Below are 27,200 nucleotides of genomic sequence, written 5' to 3'. Positions count from 1 at the left end.
AGCTTGTCCTAGAGTATAAAGGATCGTGCACATACATTAAACCTGTGACACAAACTTCAGCCTATTTCATTAAAATATGCTATTTCATGATAAACTATGGATGGCTGAGGGTCTATAGGATTCTTGAAAGAGTATTGCTTCTGACTTGGAAACACTGTGCTTTAACTACACCTCATCCAGTTAAGGATGATATTCAGAATATCTAATAATGCTTCTAGAGCAGACACACATTCTGAAGGAAAGAAATTATATAATAAGGTATCATCTATCCAACACTGATAACTCAGACTTCACTCCAGGATGTATCATACCATTAAAACATGCATACCATAAACAATTTCTCCATTGCTTCCCTGTGGCTATTGATCAGCTACCATCAGCCTTTCTCCTCATTCACTGGTCTCTCCAGATTCAGTTTGGTCAATTTTCTGGAGCCCGTGAGGAGAGCAATGAAGCTGGTGTGAAGCAACATATTACTGCTACCATAAAAACTGTACAATTCCATCTGTAACTGACTAAGCGCTTTCACCCAACAAAGGGCATCCTCAGGACTCTGAGGATGCCCTTTGTTGGGTGAAAGCGCTTAGTCAGTTACAGATGGAATTGTACAGTTTTTATGGTTTATTTTAATGATTAAAGTCGTTGTGTTTTTTACTTTTTGGACTACACTGGTATTTTATTATTTTTACCAAAAATAAGGATGTCTTTTAAATATCCACATGTTTATTCCTCTGACGTCTTGGCAACATAAGCCTTCAAGGAGTATAACATTACATAAATCACCACCTGTCTATATACCCACAGCAATTAAACAATAAAACAATTATAGCAAGTAAGAGCAATTAAATAAAGAACCTCCAATTAAGTTCTTAATTGTTTTATTGTTTAATTGTTGTGGGTATATAGGTAAATTGTGATTTATGTAATGTTATACTCTTTGAAGGCTTATATTGCCAAGACATCAGTGGAATAAACATGTAGATTTTACAACCTGGTGGTCTTTTTTCCTTACATTGTATTTTTTTGCTGTGGTTTGCTGATGCCTTTTAAATATTGCTCATAAAAACTCAGAACATGGATAAAATAACAAGTTTTGCAATAGCATGGATTTCCTGAAGGGAATGAAGTCTGAAACTCAAACTCTGTCATTATTTTCTGACTTAAACCCTGAGAGTGATTTTCCAATGATTTGATAGAAAACCACAAGCATATGAAAAATGAGCCCTAAGTATGAGGCAAAAATCTGGACATACTGCAAAAATCTGTACAGTTGAGAGGTATGTTGCATCATAATTTTGGTGTGTTCCCGTAAATAACTGTTCCTACCTGGCAAATAGCAGAACAGAGGATTTGAGTCATTAAATAATGACAAACATTTGTGTTTAAGATACCACATCTGTCTGAGCAGTCATGCTAATGCAAAACCTATTATTCTATCAACTTTCTAAGTTTGTAAGAGCAATATTTAAAACCTGTCCCTATATGTCCCCTTACAATTCCCCTTTATGTGACTGACAAGGAGTATTGATACATGTAAATAAAGTGGTTTCATTTTCCATTCTAAGGTATGTTTACATATAGCTGAGTGGTTTGTGCATTAGGGTCTTCTGCTCAGCATTGCTTAAACATCTCATAGCAGCTAAATAAAAATGTATAGCTAAACTCTCAATGACAATATAGTGTAGTTATTAGAGTCCTGACTTTGCATACAGGCGTTCATGGTTTGAGTACTAAAACAAGCACTTTATTTTTACATGGGAAAACATTGTCAAAAATATTTTTTATGTTAAATTATGTAGTAAGTGATAGTCATCACCCAGGGTAGTGGAGCTGGTCCAAAATGGAAGTGTGAGTGCATATAACATGTGAAATCACCCATGTATACACAAGTGTCCCATACATTATAGTCACACCCCAAGGTAATGTAATGTAATGAAAGCACATAGATGGATGCCATGTAAGTAAATCATATATATTTAATAATATGTCAATAATGATTAAGTCATGATACTGATATTTATTTTAAATGGAGAGTGAGCAATGGTTAACACTGGTCAACTCTGCTTAGCCTGTTTAAGCATTGCTAAGACATTAATACCAAGCAGCAGTCAGCTCAGCTAAGTGAATTTGCAGACTGTTAAGCAGTGTTCAGAATTTACCTTTTTAAGCATTGCTCCACTCACCTTAGCAGATTTGCACACTACTTAGCTGAGTTTACCATTTTCAAAATGGTCCAATGACAGCAAAGCATGAGAATATGGACTTATTTATACCACACAGGCAGGAATACAACCAGAATCTGTTGTAGGTTGCTCTGTGTAGGAACCATGTCTGGCACTGAAGAGGGAGTGCACTTTTGGTTGCAGCGCTGGGGCATTCAGGAGTCCAGGGTCATTGCTGGGCTCTTTCTAAAAAAACATGAAGACAGACTGCTGCAGGGCTTGTACCAGGGCTCTCAGTACAAAGCGAAGGCCTGGGACCATCTGGCATACACCATCACCAATACCACTGGCATCCCTCAAACTGGTGAGCAGGTACAGCATCAATATGCTGACCTAAATTGGAGGAAGGGGGTGCGCTTGGCCCAGTGGATCCAAGATGCTCGGGACAACCATAATCTAGAAGTTTGTAAGTATGTCAGATACAGCTGTACTAAATTCTAGCATGGGTATGTGATAGACAGGTATGAATAATGTTTGTTTTCTCCCCCTACAGCTGCAGCAGAAAGGGCTAGCAATGTTGATGCCCTTGCTGACAGACTGACAAGACTGCACCAACAGGCTGGTGAGTACAGATATACCTTGCAATATGTAGTGAAATAAATAAGAAGGATTAAATTGCTTACTGTAAGTAGGTGTAGTGTGTTCCTAGTCTAATGATTAAATAAACGTTTTCCCAGACTGGTATTGCTCTACATGATATGCAGGAGTAAAGCACTGTGTCATATAAGGAAAATAAAGAGCTAAAATTACCAACTGCTGTGTTTACTCTGGTTTGTTGTTGTAGAAATAGAATGTGTATAGGTTAGTCACAGAAAATATGGCATTGACAGCATGCATTAACTGAGGTTGCTCTTTGAACTAGCTGTAATGCAAAACTGTATATTGTGGAGCTGTAAAGCAAGATATAAATGAAATATGAATTATGTCATGCTGTAAGATCTGAACCCTGAATAGTAATGTAGTATAGTATTTCCCCTGCAGCATTCCCTTGTGTTAACCTTTGCTTTCCAGATTGTAGTATTTCAAAGGATAATTTACAGTACACTGTCATGCATGAATCTCAGGATTACAAAGTCAGACTGTCTAGCCAAGAGAGTATTAGGCAGAAATCAGTCAGACAAGAGAAAGCAGTTGTCCAGTAGCTCAATGTGATAAGCAATAGCTTTGTTGTTTATTTTTCACACTCAGACCACAGTCTGAATCCAGGGAGTGGTACTAACTTATGTGCATATTTACACTCAAGAAATCCTGAATATGTGTAGAAATAGTCAGGTAGTGTTAATATATATTTTCTCCACAGGTATTACAGGTAAGGAAATGTTTGTAGTAGCAGTATGAAGGGTATACTAATTAACTGTATACAACTGTTCCATTGTCCAACATACCTCTCAACTGTACAGATTTTTCCAAATGTCCAGATATTTGCCTCGTATTTTTGTTCAGTTTTTCATAAAATTGTGTTTTTCTGCTAAATTAGTGGCAAATTATTAAAGACTGAGGTTAGGAAATAATGACAGACAGTTGAGTTTCAGGCTTCATACCCTTCAGAAAATTCATGCTGATGCAAAATGTGTTATTCAAATAACTTTCTAAGTTTGTAAGAGCAATATTTAAAAAGTGTCCCTATTTTGGGGGCCTTTGTCCCAATTGCATTCATGGCTTTGTCCAGATTTCCTGCTCTAAGGGGTTGAGAGGTATGCTGTCCAACCTCATGCCTGCCAATGACTTTAGGATAGGTACATACACTGTGCACTCTTCCCGATACATGTCTCTCAAGTGTCACACTGTCATGACTAATGGTCACTGCTGCCAATCATCTTGGACACAGATAGGAATCCAGGTGAAGTATGGCAGTAGCAGACTCACACAACATCAGAGCAGGGCACCCCTTCTTTGTCAAGTAAGTAACCCTGATATGTACAAGCCCCTTCGAGTAATATAGCCATAGTTCTCCCAGTCTGGCCCATATCATTACAAGTTGACCATCTAACAGGTATGTATCTGCCACAGAAGCTATGGGCCATAGGTAGATGTAAAGTGAGGGCAGACCTGTAGAGTACTGAGCAGTACTGTTGTGGAAAATAGAAGCCTATACAGTTGTTTATGGACTGCTTTTTCTCCCCACACCCCTCATCTGCATCAATAATCATTATCCATATGCTACGGGTATGTTGTTCTCAAAACCTATTGTTGGGACATGTGTTCTATTATTGTTCATATATTTAATTGGTTGCATATTAACATACTTTGTTCAAATACCATTATTGGTGGCCTGTTGCTGTCAATGTATCTTGCATGCTATTAAAAGTGTACTGTCATTCCATTTATGCATGTGTTCTGTTTACTATGCAACTGTTTCAAATCTGTTGGTTTGGGTTAATTGGAACACCCATGCATGCTGTTATAGCTAATTTTGAAATGTGTTGTTCATGACTAACCAGTATATTTTGAAAAATCACAACACCATAACACACGTGGGAAGGCAGATCCCAGCAGCTCCACCTGTCCCACCCCATGTGGCTGCGGCACTGTGTCACAGCACATTTGGGACCCAACCTGGAACATCCTCCTCCAGTGATCCAGCACAACCTTCGGGTGGAACTGCCTCAGGGATCAGGGCCCATCCCCACTGGGAGCGGGCATGGAGAAGAACCTGTCACTTGCAACATGTTCTGGGGTATCGTATGCAGTGTCATCCACTTTGAGTTAGATGGACAGCTGTGCCAGATGAAAGGCCACCTGGTGCACCTGGAGGGGCAGGCTGCCCCTGTTGTCCAGCCCCCAGCACAGCCACCTTCTGGGCCGTGAAGGTGCAGTGGTGACTGCCCATGGGTAGGGACCTCAATCCCACTGTATCCATTTGGGGGCTCATGGGACTCTGATTCCCAACCACCCTCCACATCAAAGGTGTTTACCCCTTCTTGTGTCATTTACCACCCCTGTCTGGTGTCTTGTGTGTCTTGTCTGTCTTCAAATGCAACCTATCTTACCCAACCTCCCTTCCCAAACATACTTTCAGTCCTACCCCAACATCCCACTCTTACCTTAAAAAAAGGCACCTGCCCCACAAAAAAAAATTGCACCATACACAGCTCTACATTCCCCCACCATGTCCACTGATGTAAATCAATCCACAACCAAATTACTCTACAAATATATATTGACAACACCCCTTCCTGTTGGCTGTGAGGCTGTAAATTCCAAATTTTCCACATCTGTCACAGCTGTTGCTGCAGAAGAAATGTAGAGCTATGGTCCTTTCCTACACCCTTCCTGCACATTCCTAGATGCTTTACCTAATGTTTTACCCCCCCCCTGCTTGCCCCAATTTCACCACTTTCCTTTCATCCTTCTTTCTTTTCTTTATTTAAAATTAGTGTGAGTGTAAGCAGGAGTAAGTGCTGCTAAGTGAAGCTAAGGGGACTTAACCATCTGTTAACATTGCTTAGCTTTGCACAAACCCACTTACAACTGCTTTAATCACTCTGTCTCCATCAGCCCTTGTTCTGCCCAGCAACAAAACAATCAGCCCTGCCAAATCTTGAACCCAGGATGCTGTGCACTACAATCACAGCAACATACCACTACACCATCTGAGCTGTGAGACTTTATAATGCATTTACAAACATATCCTGCACTATGGTTATTTAACATTAATGAAAAAATATTACTACTAAGTCTTGAAACCTGGACCCTGTGCACAACAGTCAGATCGACATACTGCTACATCATCAGAGCTGTAGGAATTTGCAATGCTTTTACAAACATATACACTAGAGTCATTTAACATAAGGGAAACATACATATCCGTAGTACTCTTATATACACACATATATATATATATATATATATATATATATATATGTGTGTGTGTGTGTGTGTGTGTGTGTGTGTATATATATATATATATATATATATATATATATCAATATAGATATACTCAACCTCTTACTGCAAGACATCTGCAAAAAGCCTGGCAATGTGGGGGATAAAGAGCAAACAATAATGACATATTTGAAATATAGCTGTTATAAGTGTAGAAATCTGCTAGAATAGCATGGTTTGTTTTAACATATATTTTCTGATAGATATCAGGTCTGAAACATAAACGATTGTCATCATGCACTGATGTCAATGCTCACATCATCCCACTGTTTTTTTCAAAAAACCACAATTGGTATGGGGAACAGACCAAACATATTAGCCATGCATCTGGACAGTGGAGAGGTATAACCACAGTCATGTAACAGAAGGGATAAAATGCTGAGAGCTGCCAACCATTTCACCGAGCACCTTCTCAACTACAGTCAGACCAACATGACACTACAGCAAATCAGCTCTGGGGAATTACTCATGTATTTGCAAATATAGCATGCACTACAAGGATGGAACTGTAGGGAAAACCAGACATTGGTGAGAAATTGTCCACCCACAACCATTTGCACCACAGTCAGCAACATACCAGTACTGCAACTGAACCCTAGAGTACAATGACTGTTTGAACAAACATATCCTGATTGCCAGTCAGACACTACACCGACATATACTGCCCCAGGTCACAGTCTACTGGATATCCAAAGGTGTTACAGGACATTTCTCAGTCTTCCTCTACAAACATATACACCTGATAGTCCACCAGCAACTGTAGCAGCATGCACAGTCAGATACAAAAGGATCTATGACACTCACATCTGCCACTCTCCTTACTCAGCCCAACAAACATTTACACACTAAACTGCTACACAGTCTTGACAGTCTGTTAACAATGGCTAGACACACATAGCTCCCAACTGCACAGATTTCCACAAAATGTCCAGGGTGTGGGACCATATTTATGGCCACTGCTGCATACCACTTCCAGGAGTCTGCTATGTCACTGGGATGATATCAGGATTGAAGTTACTAAATCATGATATACCATACCTCTGAACCTCTTACTGCAAGACATGTGGACAAAGCCTAACATTCTTGGGGACAGTAAGCTGAAAAGGGGGACATATCACACATAATGGTGTTATAAACTGAGAGATAAAGTTGCTGGTGTTACAAGGTTTGTTGTAATATGCCTTTCCTGAGGGATATGAAGTCAGAAACACAAATGGATGTTAGCATTTACTGACTGCAATCCCCAGAGTATCTGATTGATTTACCAAGGACAAAAACTGTCTGCGGAACAGACCAAACATGAGAGACAAGCCTTTGGCCATTCTGCAGATAGCCCTACAGTTGAGAGTTATGTCATCTACATAATACTGTCAGACTTGAAATCATGCAGAAAATGCATGTCCAGACAAACCCTGTTAAACAAACATTATTCAAACAGTATAACAGTAATACTTACATTCTGTCCCTAAGTCTGGAACCTCCTCCCCACTTTGTTGGACTGTCTCCACATGTCTTGCTGTAAAATGTATTTCCACCTACCCTCTGTGATGTTGTAGCTTGCACACCTCCATGATGTCCTCCTTACAGGCAAGGAAAAGTGGCAACACCCACATGAAGTATTCAATTAGAGGAGTGTGTTGTCATGCCATTGGCTACTGAAATAACAACACAGCTGTTCTGCATGCAAGTAGCAAGTGGGGGACACCACTGGTGCACTGGCCATCACCTGCTCATGAGCATTACCTATAAAAGACAAGCTGCTGCCTATGCAAAACGTGTCTATTCCTCTACATGGACAGACAGAGAGAGACAGAGAGAGAGAGAAAACTTCAAGAATACTCGGAAAAAAAAACAGGTATGTCAAACAAGTAAGCATGTAATGGAATGTAGAAGGGGTATGTGATAATGGGAAATAGAAAGTTAAACAAATATGCCTTAACAAGACTTGCTGTACTGAGATATTGCTGATCAGCACCTATGGCCATTGCATCTGGCTCTTTCAGCAGTGACACAGATCACAGCTCTGGCCCTTGAGTTCCCCCAGGAAAGGTCAACTCACTTATGGCTACTACTGGAGTGTCTGTTGAACAATACTGACTGTGACACTGCCAGGCCAGCTACTGGGATGTTGTAAATATCCATATGTCACTTGTGAATACCACTATGACACACCTGCTTGTCTTACAAATCTAAGAGATCTAAATAGGGCATGTGCATAGTAATGTACTGTCGCAGAAGTATCTGTTGAACTGCATGTGATATACTGAGCTCATACCATTCATCTGTCCAGTGTTCTGCACAATGACCACACGTGTGCCTCATATTTGTGGTCATTTACTCATGGAGTTGTTTTGTCTGGCAAATCATTGGCAAATCTGTGAAGATTGACATCCGAACATAATAGCATACATATCTGACATCCTCCAGGGTATTTCTGTGAATGTAAAGACTACTGTGCTATCAACTGACTTGTGTGTTACAGCAATATTAATAAAGTGCCACTAATTTTGGGCCATTGCCCCCAAATTATGTGTGCCATTATCCAGATGTCCTGCTCTAACAGGTTAAGAGGTATGACTAAGCAACAAAAGTGTAAATACAGTGTACCATACTGACATAGAACAGAAATATATATCAGGTATTACTTGTGCACATGTATGTATGAGTAGGTGTAGCTGTCAGCCTCAAAACTATGGGCATGGGTTGCAAAACTTCAGGTAAATAAGCTGTACATGTTGTACACGTGTGTAATTTTAGTTTCAGTGAAACCAACAGACATAATTGTCTACAGCTACTGGTTGTTGCATTACCCTGACAGAGAAATGGGTACTACAATAAGCATGATTATCAGGTTGAAAATGAAGAAGTGTCCAAATGTGTTATGACCTCATGTCCATGCCTACTACAAACATCTATATGAGCACCTCCATAGCTTTATGGACTCAATACCTGACTCATAAAACCTGCCTCCACCAAGGTAGAGGAATCCCCTTTGGTGAACAGCAGCAATGCACAGACCACATAATAGGTCACTATATTGACTGTACATGACCAAGTAAGACCACATACCAACTTGGAAGCAAGTCCACTTTTGTCTGAATAAGTATATAAGGTCACAGGTGAATCACTGTAAGGCTAACTATGAGTACAAATTAGACACATACACCAAGGCCAATCACAATGCTATCTTCACATATGTCTTCAATCTCAGAGGCAACAACCCAACCCTCCCTATACTGGTGGTCAATCACACCACATACACACATGCCATAGCTATAGCCAACCCGCTGCAGACAGGTTAAGTGAAAACATCACCCCCCATCCCCACATCAGTATAGATGGATATGCACAGCACCCGCACCCCCTCCTGTCATCATCAGGAAGCAGGTCCATCATGCCTACTCAAAGGCAACAAAATTAAGTCTCCATGGGACCTGATAACATCCCTGTCTGCATCCTATATGAACTCAGGCATGTGCTATCAGCTCCATTACACACTGTAGTCAAACAAAGCCTGAGCACTAGCAACATTCCATCTGCATGGAAGACAACCACTGCCATCTCTCTACACAAAAGTGAATGGTGAATGGAGGATTATGCAATTTACTGGAGTGGGAATATGGCAGAGTGGGAACATCATTGACTTTTTAATAGCTAAGGTACAGCTGTATATGTACATGTCTACCAGGTGTGTGTGCATGCAACAGTGTGTGAGGGGCAATGGTGGCAGACAGTGTGACCTTGCAAACACATCCCTTGACACAGCCAGCAAGCCTTCCTACATGTTATCTTAGTGTTCTGTAGTATCACAAGCTCATACATACAGAGAGGATTACTTGAGTACTGGCACTAGGTCCCTTACAAGCCTACCCATTACTTTAATCCCAAAAGAGTCACCTATCTTGTAGGGACACAATAGTCACAAAGCCTTCACATGTCTACATATTGCAACACACATAGGCAACACACAATGTGTGTGTGACATTATCATTTGTGGAGTGTGGGACACAACTTGTAGAAATGTGACAGTTGGCAGCACATAGCAAGCCCATGGCAATTGCTACACACAGGGTGTCCTCTGGTATACTAACATGACACCTTCTTTGTGTGACATTACCTTTGCTTACAGTATTTCTCATGACATTCAGGTGCTTCTGATGTGCAATCACTTCTCTATGCAATCAGCACAAAACTGCATGACATGTTTTTGTCCTATAGTCCTGGCATCTCTTTTAACTGTTTCAGTTGTCATCACAGGTTACACCTTGCCAAACATGGACTGCAACCTGCAGGGTGGTTCAGACATACCTCTCAACTGTACAGTTTATACAGATAGTCCTGATGCATGTCACATATATTTGGTCCATTTTGCCATACACCTGTGTCTGTCCAGCAAATTGTTGCCATATCATTGCAGGCTGATGTCATAACATGATGGCAGATATCATGTGTTGCACACTTCATGCCTTTCATACCATCTATGCTAATGTAACACATGTTATGCTATCACCATTATATGTTTGTAGGAGCAATATTTGGCAGGTGTCCCTATTATGTGTCCTTTGTCACCCCAGTATTTATGGCTTTGTAAACATTTCTTGCTCTAACAGATTGGGAGTTATGGGTACACATGGTGGCCATACCTCTGACCTCTGCGTATGCGTGCAGATTGTCCTGATGTCTGACACATTATATCTATACATTGGTCATAAACATGTGGTTTTCTGGCCAACATCTGGTAGAATCATGGCAGACTAACATTGTTGATTAATGACAGATATTGTCATGTAACAACACATACCCTTTGGATGGTGCATTCAATTGTATGGCCTGTTTCACTATCTTTTTCCCATGTGTGTGTCACAGCAACATGTGACAAGTGTGCTCAATGTTTGCTGTCTGCCCCAGCTTTCCATATGGCTTTCACCTGATGTCTGTCTGTGAGTGGTTGGGAGGTATGTTGGTGGCCGTTACAAAGGTAGACTGCTGCAAGGTGATGTGATACAGTGATAGAGTACAAGACTGTTTATCAGCATGATGTTTCAGACAGGTACAAGGTCTGCTTCTGCCATGTCTGTCACTGCAGTGACTGTGATATATTTGGCAAACTGTGTCATAAATGCCGATTGTTAGGGGACACAGATCACATATTGGTTGCAAATATCTGGGTATACCATATACAATCATACAGATGGCTGTTATGGCATGTACAGGTTACCATAGTGCATGTACGGCAGATGCCATTAACTGGCTCTTTCAAATAATGTCATGGGGAGGGAGTCCACAGGCCTTATAATGGTATAACCAACACATACAACAGCCACAGAGGAAATACTTTACACTCAAACACACAAAGTACTACAGTTGCCAATATTGACATTAGAACTCCTGCCTAATTTATTGTACTGTAGTATTATGCAGTTATTGCATGTGCCATATAGCTTATAGGGCTAAGGAGTGTATCCAGGTACATCTATGGTAGATGACATCAGCAACCTTTGTAAAGTGGGCAATGTGAAGTGTACTGGGTGGAACACCTCCAAAATGGTAAAACCCACACCCCCAGAGTATATGGCCTCATTCAAACACACACACACACACACACACACACACACACACACACACACACACACACACACACACACACACACACACACACAGTATCACAGTTGCCATTATTGAATTTAGAACCCCTAACTATCTAGTTATTGGCACTACAGTGTTATGCAGTTTTCGCACACACCACAGAGCTTATAGGGCTGAAAAGTGTCCCAAAACACTTCTAAGGTGTATAACATCAGCAGCCCTTGTGAAGAGTGCAATGGAAAGTGTCCTGGGTGGAACACACCCCAAAATAGTAAACCCACACCCCCAGAGCATATGGCCTCACACAAACACACACACACACACAGTATCTCAGCTGACAGTATTGAGTTTAGAACACCTACCTATATAGTTATTGGCACTACAGTGTTATGCAGTTATCGCATGCGCCACAGAGCTTATAGGGTTGAAGAGTGTCCCAAGGTACTTCTAAGGTATATAACATCAGCAGCCCTTATAAAGAGGGCAATAGGAAGTATACTGGGTGGGACACACCCCAAAATGTTAAAATCCACACTCCCAGAGCATATGGGCTCACACATATACAGGATTACAGTTGCCAGCATTGAGTTTAAAACCCCTACCTATCTAGCTATTGCTACTACAATATTATGGGGTTATTGCATGTGCCATAGAGCTTACAGGGTTGAAGAGTGTCCCAAGGTAATTATGAGGTGTATAACATCACCAGCCCTTGAAAATATGGCAATGAGAAATGTACTGGGTGGGCAGGCCATCAAAATACATTACCCTTCAAACATAGACACTTATAACACCTTTACCAAAACTGAAAGAAGAACCCATTTACACACACACACACACACACACACACACACACACACACACACACACACACACACACACACACACACACACACACACACACACACACACACACACACTTGCCAGAACTGAGAGCAGAACCCTGTCTATCTAGTCATTTGGACTATACTGTTATGTAGTTATTGCATGCACCATGGAGCTTATAGAGCTGAGGGTTTTACAAAGGTACTTCTAAGGGGAATGACATCAGCAGGACTACTAAAGTAGGGCACTGGGAGATGTTGTGGGTGGGAAAGTCCTCAAAAAACTTTGTCCTACAGACATACACATTTACACACACACACACACACACACACACACACACACACACACACACACACACACACACACACACACACACACACACACACACACACACACACACACACACACTTCCCAGAACTGAGAATGGAACCCCTGCCTATCAAGTTATTTGTACTATACTGTTATATAGTTATTGCACATGCCATGGAGCTATAGGGCTGAGGGTTTTCCAAAGGTACTTCTAAGGGGAATGACATCAGCAGGACTGTTAAAGTAGGGTACTGGGAGGTGTTGAGGATGGAAAAGTCCTCCACACACACACACACACACACACACACACACACACACACACACACACACACACACACACACACTTGCTAGAACTGTGAATAGAACCCCTGCCTATCTAGTTATTTGTACCATACTGTTATGTAGCTATTGCATGGACCACAGAGAACTGCTAAAGTAGGGCACTAGGAGCTGTTGTGGGTGGGAAAGTCCTCAAGATACTTTATCCTACAAACATACACACTTACAAACACATTTAACAGAACTGGAATAGACCCCCTGCCTCTCTTGTTATGTGCACTATACAGTTATGTAGTTATTTCACGGGCCACTTATAGGGCTGAGGGTTTGCCAAAGATACTTCTAAAGATAATTAATTTAGCTTTGGGAAGTGTACTGGGTGAGAATGGCCCAAAACTATTTCACCTACAAGCAAATACACACACTTGCCAGAACTGAGATTAATACGCATATCTCTCTATTTATTTGTACTATAGTGTTACACATTTATTGCACATGCCACAAAGCTTGTAGGGGTAATAAGTGTCCAAAGGCACTTCTAAGGTGAATGACAGCAGATCCTGTGAAGTAGGGCAATGGAAAGTGTACTGAGTGGGGATGGCCTCTTAATATGTAAACCTACAGACACACACACACACAAAGGCAGGTGACATGATATTACAACTCCCACCTCAGTACTATTACACAATGGAGCTCACCTTCATGCTGGCATGTGTGACTGGTTGTGACTGGCATGCCACTGTCCACAGCAGGACATCACTCTATGCCATTCAGGGTTTCTCTGTGTATGACACTCTCTGTGTGTGCCTCCCTGTGTGTGTGTCTCTCTCTCTCTCTATCACTGTCTGTCTCTCTCATCCCCATATCTATGAGTGTGTATGCTTGCCGTATTGTTATCTGATAACCATATATATGTCTATGTATCACACACAACAGATGCAGATATATAACATATGGGCCACCCACAGCTAGTTGAGGGTAATCTTGTCTGATGGGTGTGTATAGAGACAGTTACAGTGCACATAGCTGTCTCTATGCAAAGACATATATGCACAATACAGTTATATAGTCCGATGTGGGTTCTGACATGGACTGTAATTCTCTAAGTGTAAGAGCATGCCCAGTATGACCTTCTATAGCAAAAGTGGGACTCCATTCCAGAGATAGTTGTACTCCAGTCCATAGTTTTGTTTGCTACAGCCATACCTCTCAAAAGTAAACAGGAGGTTGCTAGAGTTACAGGATTTGTTTTAGCAGACATTTTCTGACATATCTGACATCTGACACTGAAATGTATCATGTCATTACCTAGTGACAGAAATCCTCAGATCATCACAGTACTTTACCAGAGAAATACAAGATTTATGATGCACAGACCAATATTATGAGCCAAACTATAAATATTCTCACCCACTTCATTAAGTTGAGAGGTGTGGGCACAGACAATTGACTAATGAAGCTGTGTAAACAGTCCAGTGCCTTGGTGATGTACTGGCTGGGGATCTCCTGCTTGTGTAGTATTCTACTTACCTGACAAGTCATATCCTGGTGTCCATACCTTTCAACTGTACATTTTTTTGCAGATTGCCCAGATGTTTGTCTAGACATTTTGTCCAGTCTACATAAACTTGTGTTTGTATGGCAAGTTATTTCCGAATATTTAAAGACTGAAGTTAGAAAATAATGACAACCATTAGTGTTTCAGACTTCATATCCTTCAAACAATTCCTGCTACTGCAAAACCCATTATTTTACCAATTTTCTCGGTTTGTACAAGCAATATTCAAAACACGTGCCTATCATTGGGCCTTTGTCCCTCTTTTATTTATGACTTTGACTAGATGTCTTGCTGTTAGAGGTTGAGATGTATGGTTGTGGGTACAGAGTGCATTTTACTGAGCAGAAATGTTCATCATATGTGTGGCATATGCCACATATCACTGTGATTTTGAGGTATGTCAGTGGCAGTGCAGTACAGAATGATGTGGTAAACTACTAACAGACAGTTGTGTATAGCTTGAAAGGTTATGACATTAATAGGCTATTGGCCCTGACATCCTTATAACCCATGCAGATAAGGGTGTAGCCCATGTTAAGACATGTCAGCACCCAGAGCCCTATCCAGCAGGGACACAGGTGGAATCACAGGGCTCATTTTCTGTTTTCCATGCACTTATACAGGGGGCACATGACTAGGGGTATTGAGGTGCTTGGCTTGAAGTGGACAGGGAGTGTATTCCATGGATGGGGAAGTGTGTGGGACACATATCTGTCACACCAACAAGCTGAACTGATATCACAGACCAGGTTGATGCTATGCCTACAGGTTGATCAAGTGGGCCTTGACTTCCAGATGTGCAACAGTCCTAACACGGCAGGGTCTGGATTGCATTGTATGCCAGACAGGGGTCATCTCTGCAGAGTCTGTATGAAACAGAGTAGAGTTACAGTGCTCTTAGCCTATCTGTGTAGGGTAGGTGTTTGTGGCCCTGCATTCTTTCGGTGGGGAACCTCTGTGGTCTCTCCAGCTGCTTCATATGCTTTGTGAGGTACATGCCAAATTGGACATTGAGCAAAATAGTTACCCTCATAAGGTTAGTATACATGGCTCCTATGACCTCTTTGTCCTAGGATGGGATACCCTTACATTTCAGTTGCCCGGGAGCAACATGGTGCTCAGATATCAGGTTGCTATCAACCTGGGTGGCCAACTGCCTCACCACTGATTGTGTATGTAGGACATTGTTATTAATGTGATACTATGTGGGGACGTCAGTCTCCCCAAAGGGGATGATGATGCATCTTTAGGCATTCATCTTGAGGCCATGTTTCTGGCATCAGGCATTTGTTTTGGTGAGACCCTCTTGTAGGATGTCAACATCACTGTGGGTATTGATGACTGTTCCCAGCTTGCTGTTATCTGCCGACTTGGTCAGCCGTGGGACAGTGTTTTTGTCCTACACCTCAAGGAAGCATATCCCATATACCAGAGGTCTCCAGACCGATCCCTGGAGTATGCCACTCATTACAGGCATACTGTCTGAGCTGGCTAACCCTACCATGATTATGTGGTTTCTATCAATGAAACAGTTTGATACTCATCCAGTAATGTGTGGATTACTGCCTAGTTTTCAGAGTTCAAGTACTATGGGCAAGTGGGGAATGGTGTGTAAGGCTTCACAGCTAGGTCACAGTGGCCAGAGTGCACCATCTTTCTCTCATCCATGCCTTTTTTGTCTGCCTCAGGGATGTTATTCAGAGTTCACTGACATACCTCCTCTGAAGATGGCAGACTGTGTAGGGTAATTTATTTGGATTTTGCCAATGTCCCTGTTAATGTGATCAATGATTATCAATTGCATGGCCTTGCAGATCAGGCTGGTTAGGCTGATGGTCTTTCAGTTCCTGGATCAGTGGACACTCCACCTTATTGTAAAGGGATGACAGTGGCTGTCCACGACTCAGCTGTGACATAGACAGTACTCAAGCTTTGAGTGTGTAGGATGCATAATGATGCTGCCAGCTTATGCCTGGGTTCATGTACTTTGCAGCCTGGGATGTATTCAGGTCCCATGGAGGCTGTCCTCTTGACTTTGAGAGGACAGTGATGTCCTGCTGCCTAGTGATAAGGGCTGGGTGTTCATGTACTGGGGATGTCCTGATTTCCTGATAGGGGGGCAGAAGGGAGACATTTCCACTGAATCTGTCAGCCAGTGGAGTGTCTATATCTACAGCATTTGTGTATGTGGTGTCCATGACCAGCTGCTCTTCACAGATCTGGGAGCTTGCTTTCAGAATGCATACGTGTGAGGAAGCCTTATGATTGTCTGTCTTCGATGTGGGCAATTTGGACTCAGAGTTGCCTTTAGAGGATTTCACTGGTGCTCTTATTTGTTTGTTCAGGCTAAGGGGTGATTACTTCCGATTGTGCACCTTCTCCTTCTTGGTCCTGGACAGCAATGTTATCTTTCTGGTATATAGTTACTTTATTGCAAATGTTTGTGGACAGGTTTACTCTCCCTTGCAGAGAGTGATGTTGTCCTGTCAGGGTATTCCTAATTCTGTGCATCTCTATCTATGTGCTGGCATGCTAGTTTTGTGTACATTCGGAAGTTGATGCCTGTTCCTCTACTGGGGTAGATGGCTGTTCAGCTGTTTATACCATCCCGTTGGTGGTTGTGATCAGCTTGTTGGACATTTTCTTTTTACCGTGGCTAGAGGTGAGTCAGGAGAGATGGTGATATGACATGTGACCGCTTTTCTGTCATATCTTGCCAGGGAAGATTATACCATAGGGGTGCTGGAGAGATTGATCATGTTGGTTACTGCCACATCTGACATGGGTATCACATTTTGTGGTGGTATCAAGTGGCTGTCCTAAGGATGTAGCACTTATAAGGTGGGGGCATCTCTGCACATTTTCATTCTGGTATGTTTGGATTCAAAATCAATGTTTGGGTAATATACATCAGCCAGCATCAGGGTGATGGGTGGAATCCTGATAGATTTGTAAGGGCAAGCTATATAGGGTGGGTGTCCTGACTCAGATATGTTGGCCTGTAGCTAGATATAATTTGCATAGGGGTCTTGCCAACAGTTGACTGCACCAGAGTGTCTTGAGTGTGTTAGACGGACCAGCCTGGAGATGAGTGTCTGTCTAATATATATTTGTACTCCACCTCCTATGCCTTTGCTGCCCACATTTTGGGATCTGGCTGTGGGATAGGATGAGTGATCAGGTAAGGGTGAATTTCTCTCCATGGCTATGGGTCAGGTTTCTATGAGTGCACAAATGTCACCATCTTCCAGGGTTATGAATGCTTGCAGTGAGTGCATTTTCCTGTTTAGACTCCTAGCATTTAGCAGCATGGCCTTTAATTTGCATTTTTTTAGTATTTTATGTTGGTAGTATGGTCCCCATGACTTTCCATACAAAGGCACTATGGTGGAGGCAAGGTCCTCTGGCAGAGGCCTGAAGGGCTAGTGAGACAGATGCAGGCCATCTCCAGCAAGGCAGTGTGGTCTGTCGATCATATGTTTCAAGCTGTCAGGCAGTGATGACACCAGTGGGGGAGCCAAATGTTACTGACAATCATTTTCTATTTGTATTGAGCCCTCATTCTGGGTGACAGCAGACTGCTGCTTAAGACTAGGGACTACCTGCATGGGACACATATTCAGCAAGCTTTATCATGTCTGTCTTCCTATAGTCCAGGGAGGTACATCTGGCATCATTCACAGTGCCATGGGCCAGGCCGGAATGATACCTGTACCTTTTGTGGGGTGACTTGAGTGCACGTGTGATATGGCAGATTATGGCACCTGACAAACATGTGACTGTGACTTTCTCCTTATCCTGCCTTGTGAGAGGCACAGCTGTGTGTCTTCCAGTGGAGTCTTCTATGAGTAATATATTGGGTGTATGGTAAGGCCTTAGTGTTTGCAGGACCCTGGTGTGTGGAGTCTGCATTCTCTGTGGTATGTAGGTTTGTGGAGTTCTCATGTGTTTTTGCCTCTGAGGTGTCCTTTGTTTGAGTTTTTGTTTTGTTGCAGACCTCCACTTACATGGGTGTGTGTTGTGTATTTGCAGGTGATGTTTACTGACTCCATACACTGCAAGTCACCTATGTTACAGCACATTTTGTTCTGTTGTGCACATTCTCCATTTGTCTGGCCAGTGGTTCCCCTTCTTCTTATGTGTGTCTCTTTGTCCTTCTGTAGTCCAGTCACAGGCTTTGCCCACAGTGGCTGCTATGTATTTGTAATTCTGGTGTAAGCAGGATAAATGCTGTAACATAACACACAGGGTTATGGACTTCACACTTCAGAGCGTTCCTATTCAGCATGTTGTCCATCATTGCACCACTACATTTGCTGTGGTTCTCAGACAGTTTGTGTTGCTATATGTTATTATGAGGGTACATGGCCTAGCTGTCAAACTGTCACAGACTGACATCTGGGCAGGCCCATATATTAACATCAGAGAAGGGCCCACACATGGGGACAGGGTGTTAATACTTTGCTCCCAAACATAGACAGTTGGGAGACCAGTTGGGCATTTGCTTGCTTTCTCTTATGGGTATGGCATCTGCTTCCCCACTGACTGCCGTTGATGTTCTGACATGAACGTTTATTGTTTTACAAATAGTTGGCAGGCAAATGCAATGTTAGGACAAGCAGAACAGATATACAAGGCATACTTGTGCTCCTTCTGAGACAACCTGTCATTCCAGGGGTATGGATGTTGGCCGGTGACATGTAGTCAGTGCTGACATGGTAAGCTGGCAGCCTTTTATAACCTGGCAGTACACTGACCTTCAGGTACTAGGCACCATACCTCCTGACCTTTTAGAGCCACACATCTGGACAAAGTCATAAGTAATTTGGGACAAAGGCCTATATATAAGGACCATTGTTAACTACTGGCCTTACAAACCTAGAAAGGTGATACAATAATAGGTTTTTGCCTTAGCATGCATTTTCCTAATGGGTGTGAAGACTGAAACTACAATCTGTCATTATTTTCTGACTTTAGTGTTTTGTGAGTTGCCAACGATTTGCCAGAAAAACAAAATTTCTTGATGAAGAGACCATAAATATGATGTAAACCTCTGGACATTCTTCAAAAAGTTTGTACAGTTGAGGGGTATGATAGGCATTGTGTAGGTTACTCTGAGATGTGTACTGTCCATATGTGTGGCCCCTGTCCCTGACCTGTCCAGTTTTCCTGCAATAACAGATACTGATGTCTGAACAGAGTGTACAACTCCTAGCATAGCTGCATTTGACATGCAAAATAGTTTGCACTGCAGTTCTTGGGACACAGCCCCTATCAACAACAGTACTATACCTAGGCCACTAAGACATGACAGCTAGGAGTAAGTGCAGGCCACATACTGACAGTATTGACCACACATACACATAGCTCTTTGATTACTGCATATTGTAGACATGCAACAAGTTATCAAGTTGATTGGGAAAGCCCTGGGAATGCATGCTCTGTTGCTTATACCCTAAAAACATTACTCGTACTGCATTTCTTTGGGAACATGGGTGTGTGGGGGGGAACACCTGTCAGCTGTCAACATTTGCACAGACTGTGCTGATGTTCCCTTTACATTTTTGTTCCATTTAGCAAAGTATAGTGCCTGGCTTTGGGACTACAGGCATATCACTAAAGACCACAGGTTAGATTGTAATGACAGACATTTGGGTCTCTGAACTCTTACCCTTCAGAGCCTTACTGCAACTGCAAGACCTGCTGTGATATCAGTGTGTAGGCCTATATGGGCATATTTTCATCATTGTCCCCCTTTGTGGGCCTTTGTCAGAAATTTCTTTATGGTTTTCTATGACTGATTTGCTGGGTGAGGCTGAGGGGTGAGTATGCGACCTACACATTGACATCCATGCATGTGACCAATGACCCCCCAGTTTGTTAGCCCCCCACATATACTGCAGTGAGAATTTTCACCTAGGGGACTACTGCATTCTCTGGGGAAGCCAGTATTGGGCAGACATTTCTTGTTGTCCCACATAGCTGTCGGTTGTCTGCTGCTATCCCGGTAGGCCACCCCATTCCCTTGCATGCATGCAGAAATACCATAGCTATGCTACCACAATGTATTACTCTTTCATTTATTTTTAAGAAGACTGACTTACCTTGTGCTTGCGGCAGTTGTAAGGATGGTGCTTGCCAGCCTTGAGGGCTGGCTCTGTCGGATTCATGCAGTACACAGCATATACATGGTAAGACACAGGTAGTGTGATGTGTGTGGCATACATTTTACTGTGTGTGCAAGTCGGAGGGAGGTGTCAGTCCCTGGGTCCCTAAAATGTCAGTGTGTGTGCTATGCATTGTCTCTTTGCCAAGGCCAGGACATACTGGGCATGCCTCCATCTGCCTACACAAGTAGGCTCAGGGGATCTTTCCTCTGATTCCCTCTGTGCCTGTGGAGACCTTGGTAATAGTGGGAGGCTGTGTGGCCCTTCCCCATGCTGTTCCTGCCGCAGCTCTTTCCACAGGATCATATTGTGTAGCATTGCACATATTATGAACATGTGTGCACATGTGGCTGGAGAGTACTGCAGGGCTCCACCAGCTATGTCAAGGCAGCAGAACCATGACTTCAGCATCCCAAACACACACTCTGTAATGACCCTGGTTTGTGCGTGTACCTCAATATAGTGTTCTTGAATGCATGTGTGTGCATTTCTGATGGGTATCATTATCCATGGCTCCAGTGCATAGCTAGCATCCCCCACCAGATGGCCATATGGGATGTCCACCCTGGCAAATCCCTGTTGCAGCTATGAAGAATGCCATATGTGGGAGTCATGATAGCTTCCAGGGCTGCCAATACACACATTAATGATAATGCCTGGGGCATTGTACATGACCTGGCAGTTGATGGAGTGAAAGCCCTTGTGGTTTACGTAGACCCTACCCTCTTCACAGGGTGGTGCTTTTAATGTGGATGTGCATGCATTCTATGGCACCCAATACCTTCAGGCAGGCTGCTACACAGTGGAAGAGGCGCATATTGCTGGTCCACTCCTGAGGAGTGCTGGGGAAGTAAATGTGTTCACCGCCATGTGGTAGCATTGCATTCAGGAACTGTTGAAGTACCCTGGATGCAGATGCCTGTGAGTCCCCTATGATGTCCCCAGTAGGTCTTTGAAAAGCACCTGTAGCTAGTATTCTTAAGGCTACATATACCTTGGTATCCACTGGGATGGGTTCCCCTCTTTTGGATCTGGGTCTGAGGTGAGGCCAGCACAGCTCAATGAGTTCCTGAAGTATGTCCCTCTCCACCATGTAGCTCTCTAGTATGTCCAGATCATGTAGCCTCTAGTAGGTTATCCTGGGTCTGAACACACTTCTCCTCCTCCTCAGTCTGGGGTTGCTGTCAGCATTATCCTCCTCACCGCCCTTAGCCTCTAGTACATACTGATGTATCAAAGTGACAGCAGCCCCTAACATTTTGTCAGTTAAAATTCTCCTGAGTGTGTACACCAATGGTGCAGAGTTTGTGTAAAAAACAGACTGAAAGCTGTTTGCATAGTTTATACTGTTATGCTGCAGATTCTGCCTGTGTGATTGACTGACTATGATACATTCCACCTGCCAGCTATATTATTTGTACTTGAGTGCCTTTATTCTGCTATTTCCCTTTTTTTCTTCCCATTTCTGCGACTTCTAAGCCCCGCGGTTCACTATGCACACCTGCTGCCCAAATGTAAACACTTCTGCTGCTGGTTCCTATTTTTTTCTTGTTTCTTTGTTGTTTAAGTCCCACAGCACACCGCACAAACCCCTGAAGCTATAGTAAACAATTTTGAGCTGAAAGGACACTTCTAGGGATGGGAACTTGCTCAGCATTTATCGGTCTAACTCAGACACACCCGCTTGCTTAGCTGTGCTTAGATAAGCACAAATAGAGGCAACAAAGCTCCAGTGTCCTTACACCAAGCATGACACACCCCCTTTTCATGTCAGCTGCTTCTCCTGTTTTCACTGCAGCATTATAGCTCCTACATGATTAGGTGCAGGTCGACACAGTCCCCATTTTGCTGTTCAATAAATTTAGCTCATTTGCATACTCCACTTCCTTAGTCACTTGTTACACCACTACACCAGAGCCTTTCTCCTTAGCAACCAGTGTTACATATTATTGTTTGGTTCTGCATGCTACCCACTATAGTGGCAAAATGCATATTTCACTTAAAATTGTCTGCACGATCTCGTTTGCCACCGCACTACACTTAAACAGTCGAAATTTGCCAAAAAAAATTTTAATTTTATAATTTTGCAATGGTTTTCCATGCCAATGGCCATATTTTTGGCATGCCTAATAGTAATAATACATGCTTTACTTTGAGCTGTCATGCCATTTTGATTTTTGCAGAAATGTACATGGTTACTAACAGAATACATTTCTGCAAAGAACACTGCTGCTCTGACATGGATGCCTGCCTGCTTACTGAATCGCTAATTCACCTCATTTGCATGTCTTTCACCAGCAATTGAGGTAATTAACATTATTCAGTATTGTCTATGCCAGAATAGTACTGGCAGGCTCATGCCCACCCCAGCCTTATTTATTGAATCACTCGGCGGCCATATTCCATGCAGAAGCTGCTACACTATTCTGGTACGGCAAAATTGCTTTATTGAATCCCAGGGAATGTTTTGTTTTCTGAGTTGTATCTTCTAGTAATTAAGCCCTAACTTTGAGAGTGTTTCTGTCTATACACACTGAGCAGAGTGGAGGAGAGGTGTTGACTACAACTGTTAGCTGAGATATACAAGTATCCTGTTTTTTTCGATTATTTATACAGATTATTGCTTCTAGAAATTTATATATAGCATTTTTTATTGCCTGCTGCACAGTTTTGAGTGTATTTTTATTGCTATTAACTAATCTGCATGGGTAACTGATTTGTTTGCAGTTAAAAAAGCATTCTGTAGAGTCTCATTGCTCCTTTATCTGTTTAAAAACTTTCATTTTGTGGCTTTCTGTAGTGCTTACTCTCTGTAGGATAATAGCTTTAGTGCCCCACCCTCCCTACCTTTTGGTGTCTTGCTGTTATATTTGGTGGCTTTGCAGTTGCCCGCCCCTACTGTAAATCTGATCTGGGACACTCCTCCCAGTCTAGTGTCATTAGCTCATTCTACCTAATACAAGAGAGAACATTTGATAAGGCCTTCTGTTTCTCATTTTTCCCTTTCAAAAAAAAAAAAAATTTTGCCTGAATCTCCTTGGTTCTGACTGTGCTTCTCAAACATTTTGGAAATATAGAGTATATTTTAAAGCATTTATTATAACTGTAATTGCCTTAATATTGCTACAACTCAAGTGCTCTAGGTTGCACTGCATCTGAAGTGTTTGTGTGTTTCCGCTGCTTTTCTGTATATATAGACTTCGCTGTATATGTAGACTAGCTACTTATTCCACTGTGGCCTCTTAAATCGTTTTTCAGTTGTGCACTTGCCTTGCTTCATTTAAAGAGTTTTAAATTGCTTATTTTGTAGAGTTTTAATTGCATTTACTGTTTAGGACTACACACTCAAGTGTGTTAGCCTTTTCTGTGTTTATTTACTGTATTATTGCATTGTTTAGCCTGTTTCAACAAAAAAATACTATCTTCTTTGCTCATTTCCCACCTTTTATAGCCAGTCCATATCCCAGGCTTTGCTTGTCTCAGGCCTTTATTTTCTGTGCTCAGAGCTATCCAGACCTTGCTGTGGTAGTGGGAAGTCCTACTGCTTATCAGTGGGACTGGTGAGCATTGTACTGCCTATCTAACACTAGAGGAGTGGTTTCCAGCTCTGAAATTGTAATTTTATTGGCGTTTTTGGGCTGATTTCTATCCCTTTCAACTTTTTGACTTAAAAACACGTGTGTTTGCACATTTTTCACATTGTGCAGCACTGCGAGGCTACAGTTAAACTATTCCACATGCCAGAAAGTCTGCTCTTCAAATTTTCCCTTAGAACTAGCTGGTTTCTCAGTAGTAGCACTAAAATCTGAACCCCTGTGACTAGTGCTTACTCTAGAACCTGCTGGAATGCACTAGGAAGCCTGAAACTGATTCAAGCACTAAGGTCTCCTTGTCAATAATGGGAAATGAATCATAGGCACTAAACAGCCTATAATTGCAGAGTACCTTGCAAAGGTAAGAGAAAACAGCTCTTAAACTTTACAAAAAAGCACCTAAACAGGCATGTCCAAGGGTCAGCTTCCGGTGATTTCTCCTGCCCACCTGGTGAGTCTGGGCATACTGGGGCAGTGCAGCAACTACCTCATGTACACAGACAATCCTCTCCTCCTACCACCCAACACTATAACCTGCGAGAGATGCACTTACATAGCCAAACTGGAAGCTAAGCTCTTTCCTGCCAAGATTGTGCTAGACAGTCAAGAGGAGAAGGTTAACACCTGCATTACACCTCAAGCAACTCATAGCCCTTCAAAACCCACACCACCAACACCCACACATAGCAAAACTAAACCATCATATGCGGAGGCCCTTAACATTAACCTGCCCAAGCAACAAGGACCTTCGAAGCCGAAATGCAAACAAACACCAGTCACAACCAAAGTGACACATAGCTCACAACACCAGTGTGCTACCCAACAACAGCTCCTAAGGCAAGACAATGTACCCAACACTTTAGTCATAGGTGACTCTATAGTCAGGCACACTGATGTCCCACTCACCAGACTGAACAAGGAGAAAATTACAGTCAGCTGCCTGTCAGGTGCCAGGATCCGCCACATAACGCATGCACTCAAGTCACTCCACAACAAGTACAAATATGACTCTGTCATTGTCCATGCTGGATTGAATGACTTGAGACGTACCTCCCTGGACTACATGAAAAGAGACATGGTAGAGCTCTTGGATCATGTGACCCAGGCAGGTATGACCCTAGCCCTGAGTAGCATCCTGCCTTCGCCCAGAATGATACCACAGTATAAGGACAAAATGATTGACTTCAACAATTGGCTAAACTTCTGGTGTCATTCAAAGGTGATCCAGTATTTGTCTGTCTGGGAAGATATGATTGACAAACCACGATGCTTTGCCAGAGATGGTCTGCACCTGTCACCCCTGGGATTCAGGTTACTGGCTAAAGCTCTTGCCACCCCTATAGTGCCTTTTTTAGGCAAGGTTCAAAGGATAAAACCACCACCATAACAGATACAGGCATGCAAAATCTGAAGGTAATGCTACTCAATGCTAGAAGTCTAAACCTCAAAATGCACTCTCTCTCGAGGCACTCCTAAAAATGGAGAACATCGATATCTGTACAGTAACTGAGACCTGGTTCAAGGCTCCAGAGAGCACACCTGCAATACCAGGCTACAATTCTTACCACACTTTTTGGCCACAAAACCAAGACCAAAACACTAAAGGTGGAGGAGTGTCCATATTCACCAAGGATATTCACACCTCCAGGCTAGTTGCCCAACACAATGCATCTGAAATTCTACAGGTGTAACTAACACTAGGTAAGACTGCAATCCAAACTGTAGCTTGCTACAGATCCCCCACCATGCCCCAGGATTCTCACTACACCTTTCTAAACATACTGGAAAATATTAAGATACAACTAAACACCCTAATACTGGGTGATTTCAACGACCCTGCCATTAATTGGGAAAACTACTCGGGTACCAACTCCTTTTCCCAACGGTTCATGGAATTCATAAATTCCAATGCCCTGGATCAACTAATCCATTGTCCCACCAGGGGAGCCAATATCCTAGACCTGGTCATTACCAACATGGGAGATAGATGCTCCATACCATTGGTCACCCCCTCATTGGTCAGGTCTGACCATAAGCAAATCACCTTTGACACCCACATCCCACCCCCACCCCCCAGTAAGGAAACCTCCTTAACAAAACTTCTCCAAAGCCAACTTCATGCTACTGAAGTCAGAAGTGACAAATTTCACAACACCCATGCAGACGGGATCTGGAAGTTCGACTGCAGAATCCTACACTAAGGCACTGTACGAGCACATCCACTTGTACATGAATCTTGCCATCCCAAATAGAACCAAGATGCTCTTCTCCAAAAAAGGAAGCCAATCTGGTGGTCCCCTGCTATAAACAAACTATACAACAGAAGGAAGAAACTGTTCCTGAAAAGAGGAAAATCCCAGGATGCAAAGAACTCCCTCACCAGCCTCAGTAAGAAGCTGAGATCCCTCATAAAATTCTCAAAAGCTAGTTACAAAAATAAAATTGCCAAAGATTCCAAAGACAAACACAAGGCATTCTATAGTTATGTCAAGAATCTAAATGGCAATGCTTACATCTGCTCTGAGCTACAACAGAATGGCATTAAATATACTGATCCCAAGGATATTGCCAATATCCTGGCAGATCGATTTAGTGCCAACTTCACCCCCTGTCACCCCATAAAGGGCCCATCACAATACCAAAAGATTGCCAAATTCCGATAATCACAGCCACACAGGTAGAAACCGCACTCTCCAAAGCTAAGAATACAGCATCCATGGGACCAGATGACATCCCAGGATGTGTACTACATGAACTACAAAATGAACTGGCACCT

This window comes from Protopterus annectens, chromosome 5.part0 (genome assembly GCF_019279795.1).
Source record: "Protopterus annectens isolate FY-2018-M chromosome 5.part0, PAN1.0, whole genome shotgun sequence".
Lineage (NCBI taxonomy): Eukaryota > Metazoa > Chordata > Ceratodontiformes > Protopteridae > Protopterus > Protopterus annectens.
Note: the sequence above shows the minus strand (reverse complement) of the source record.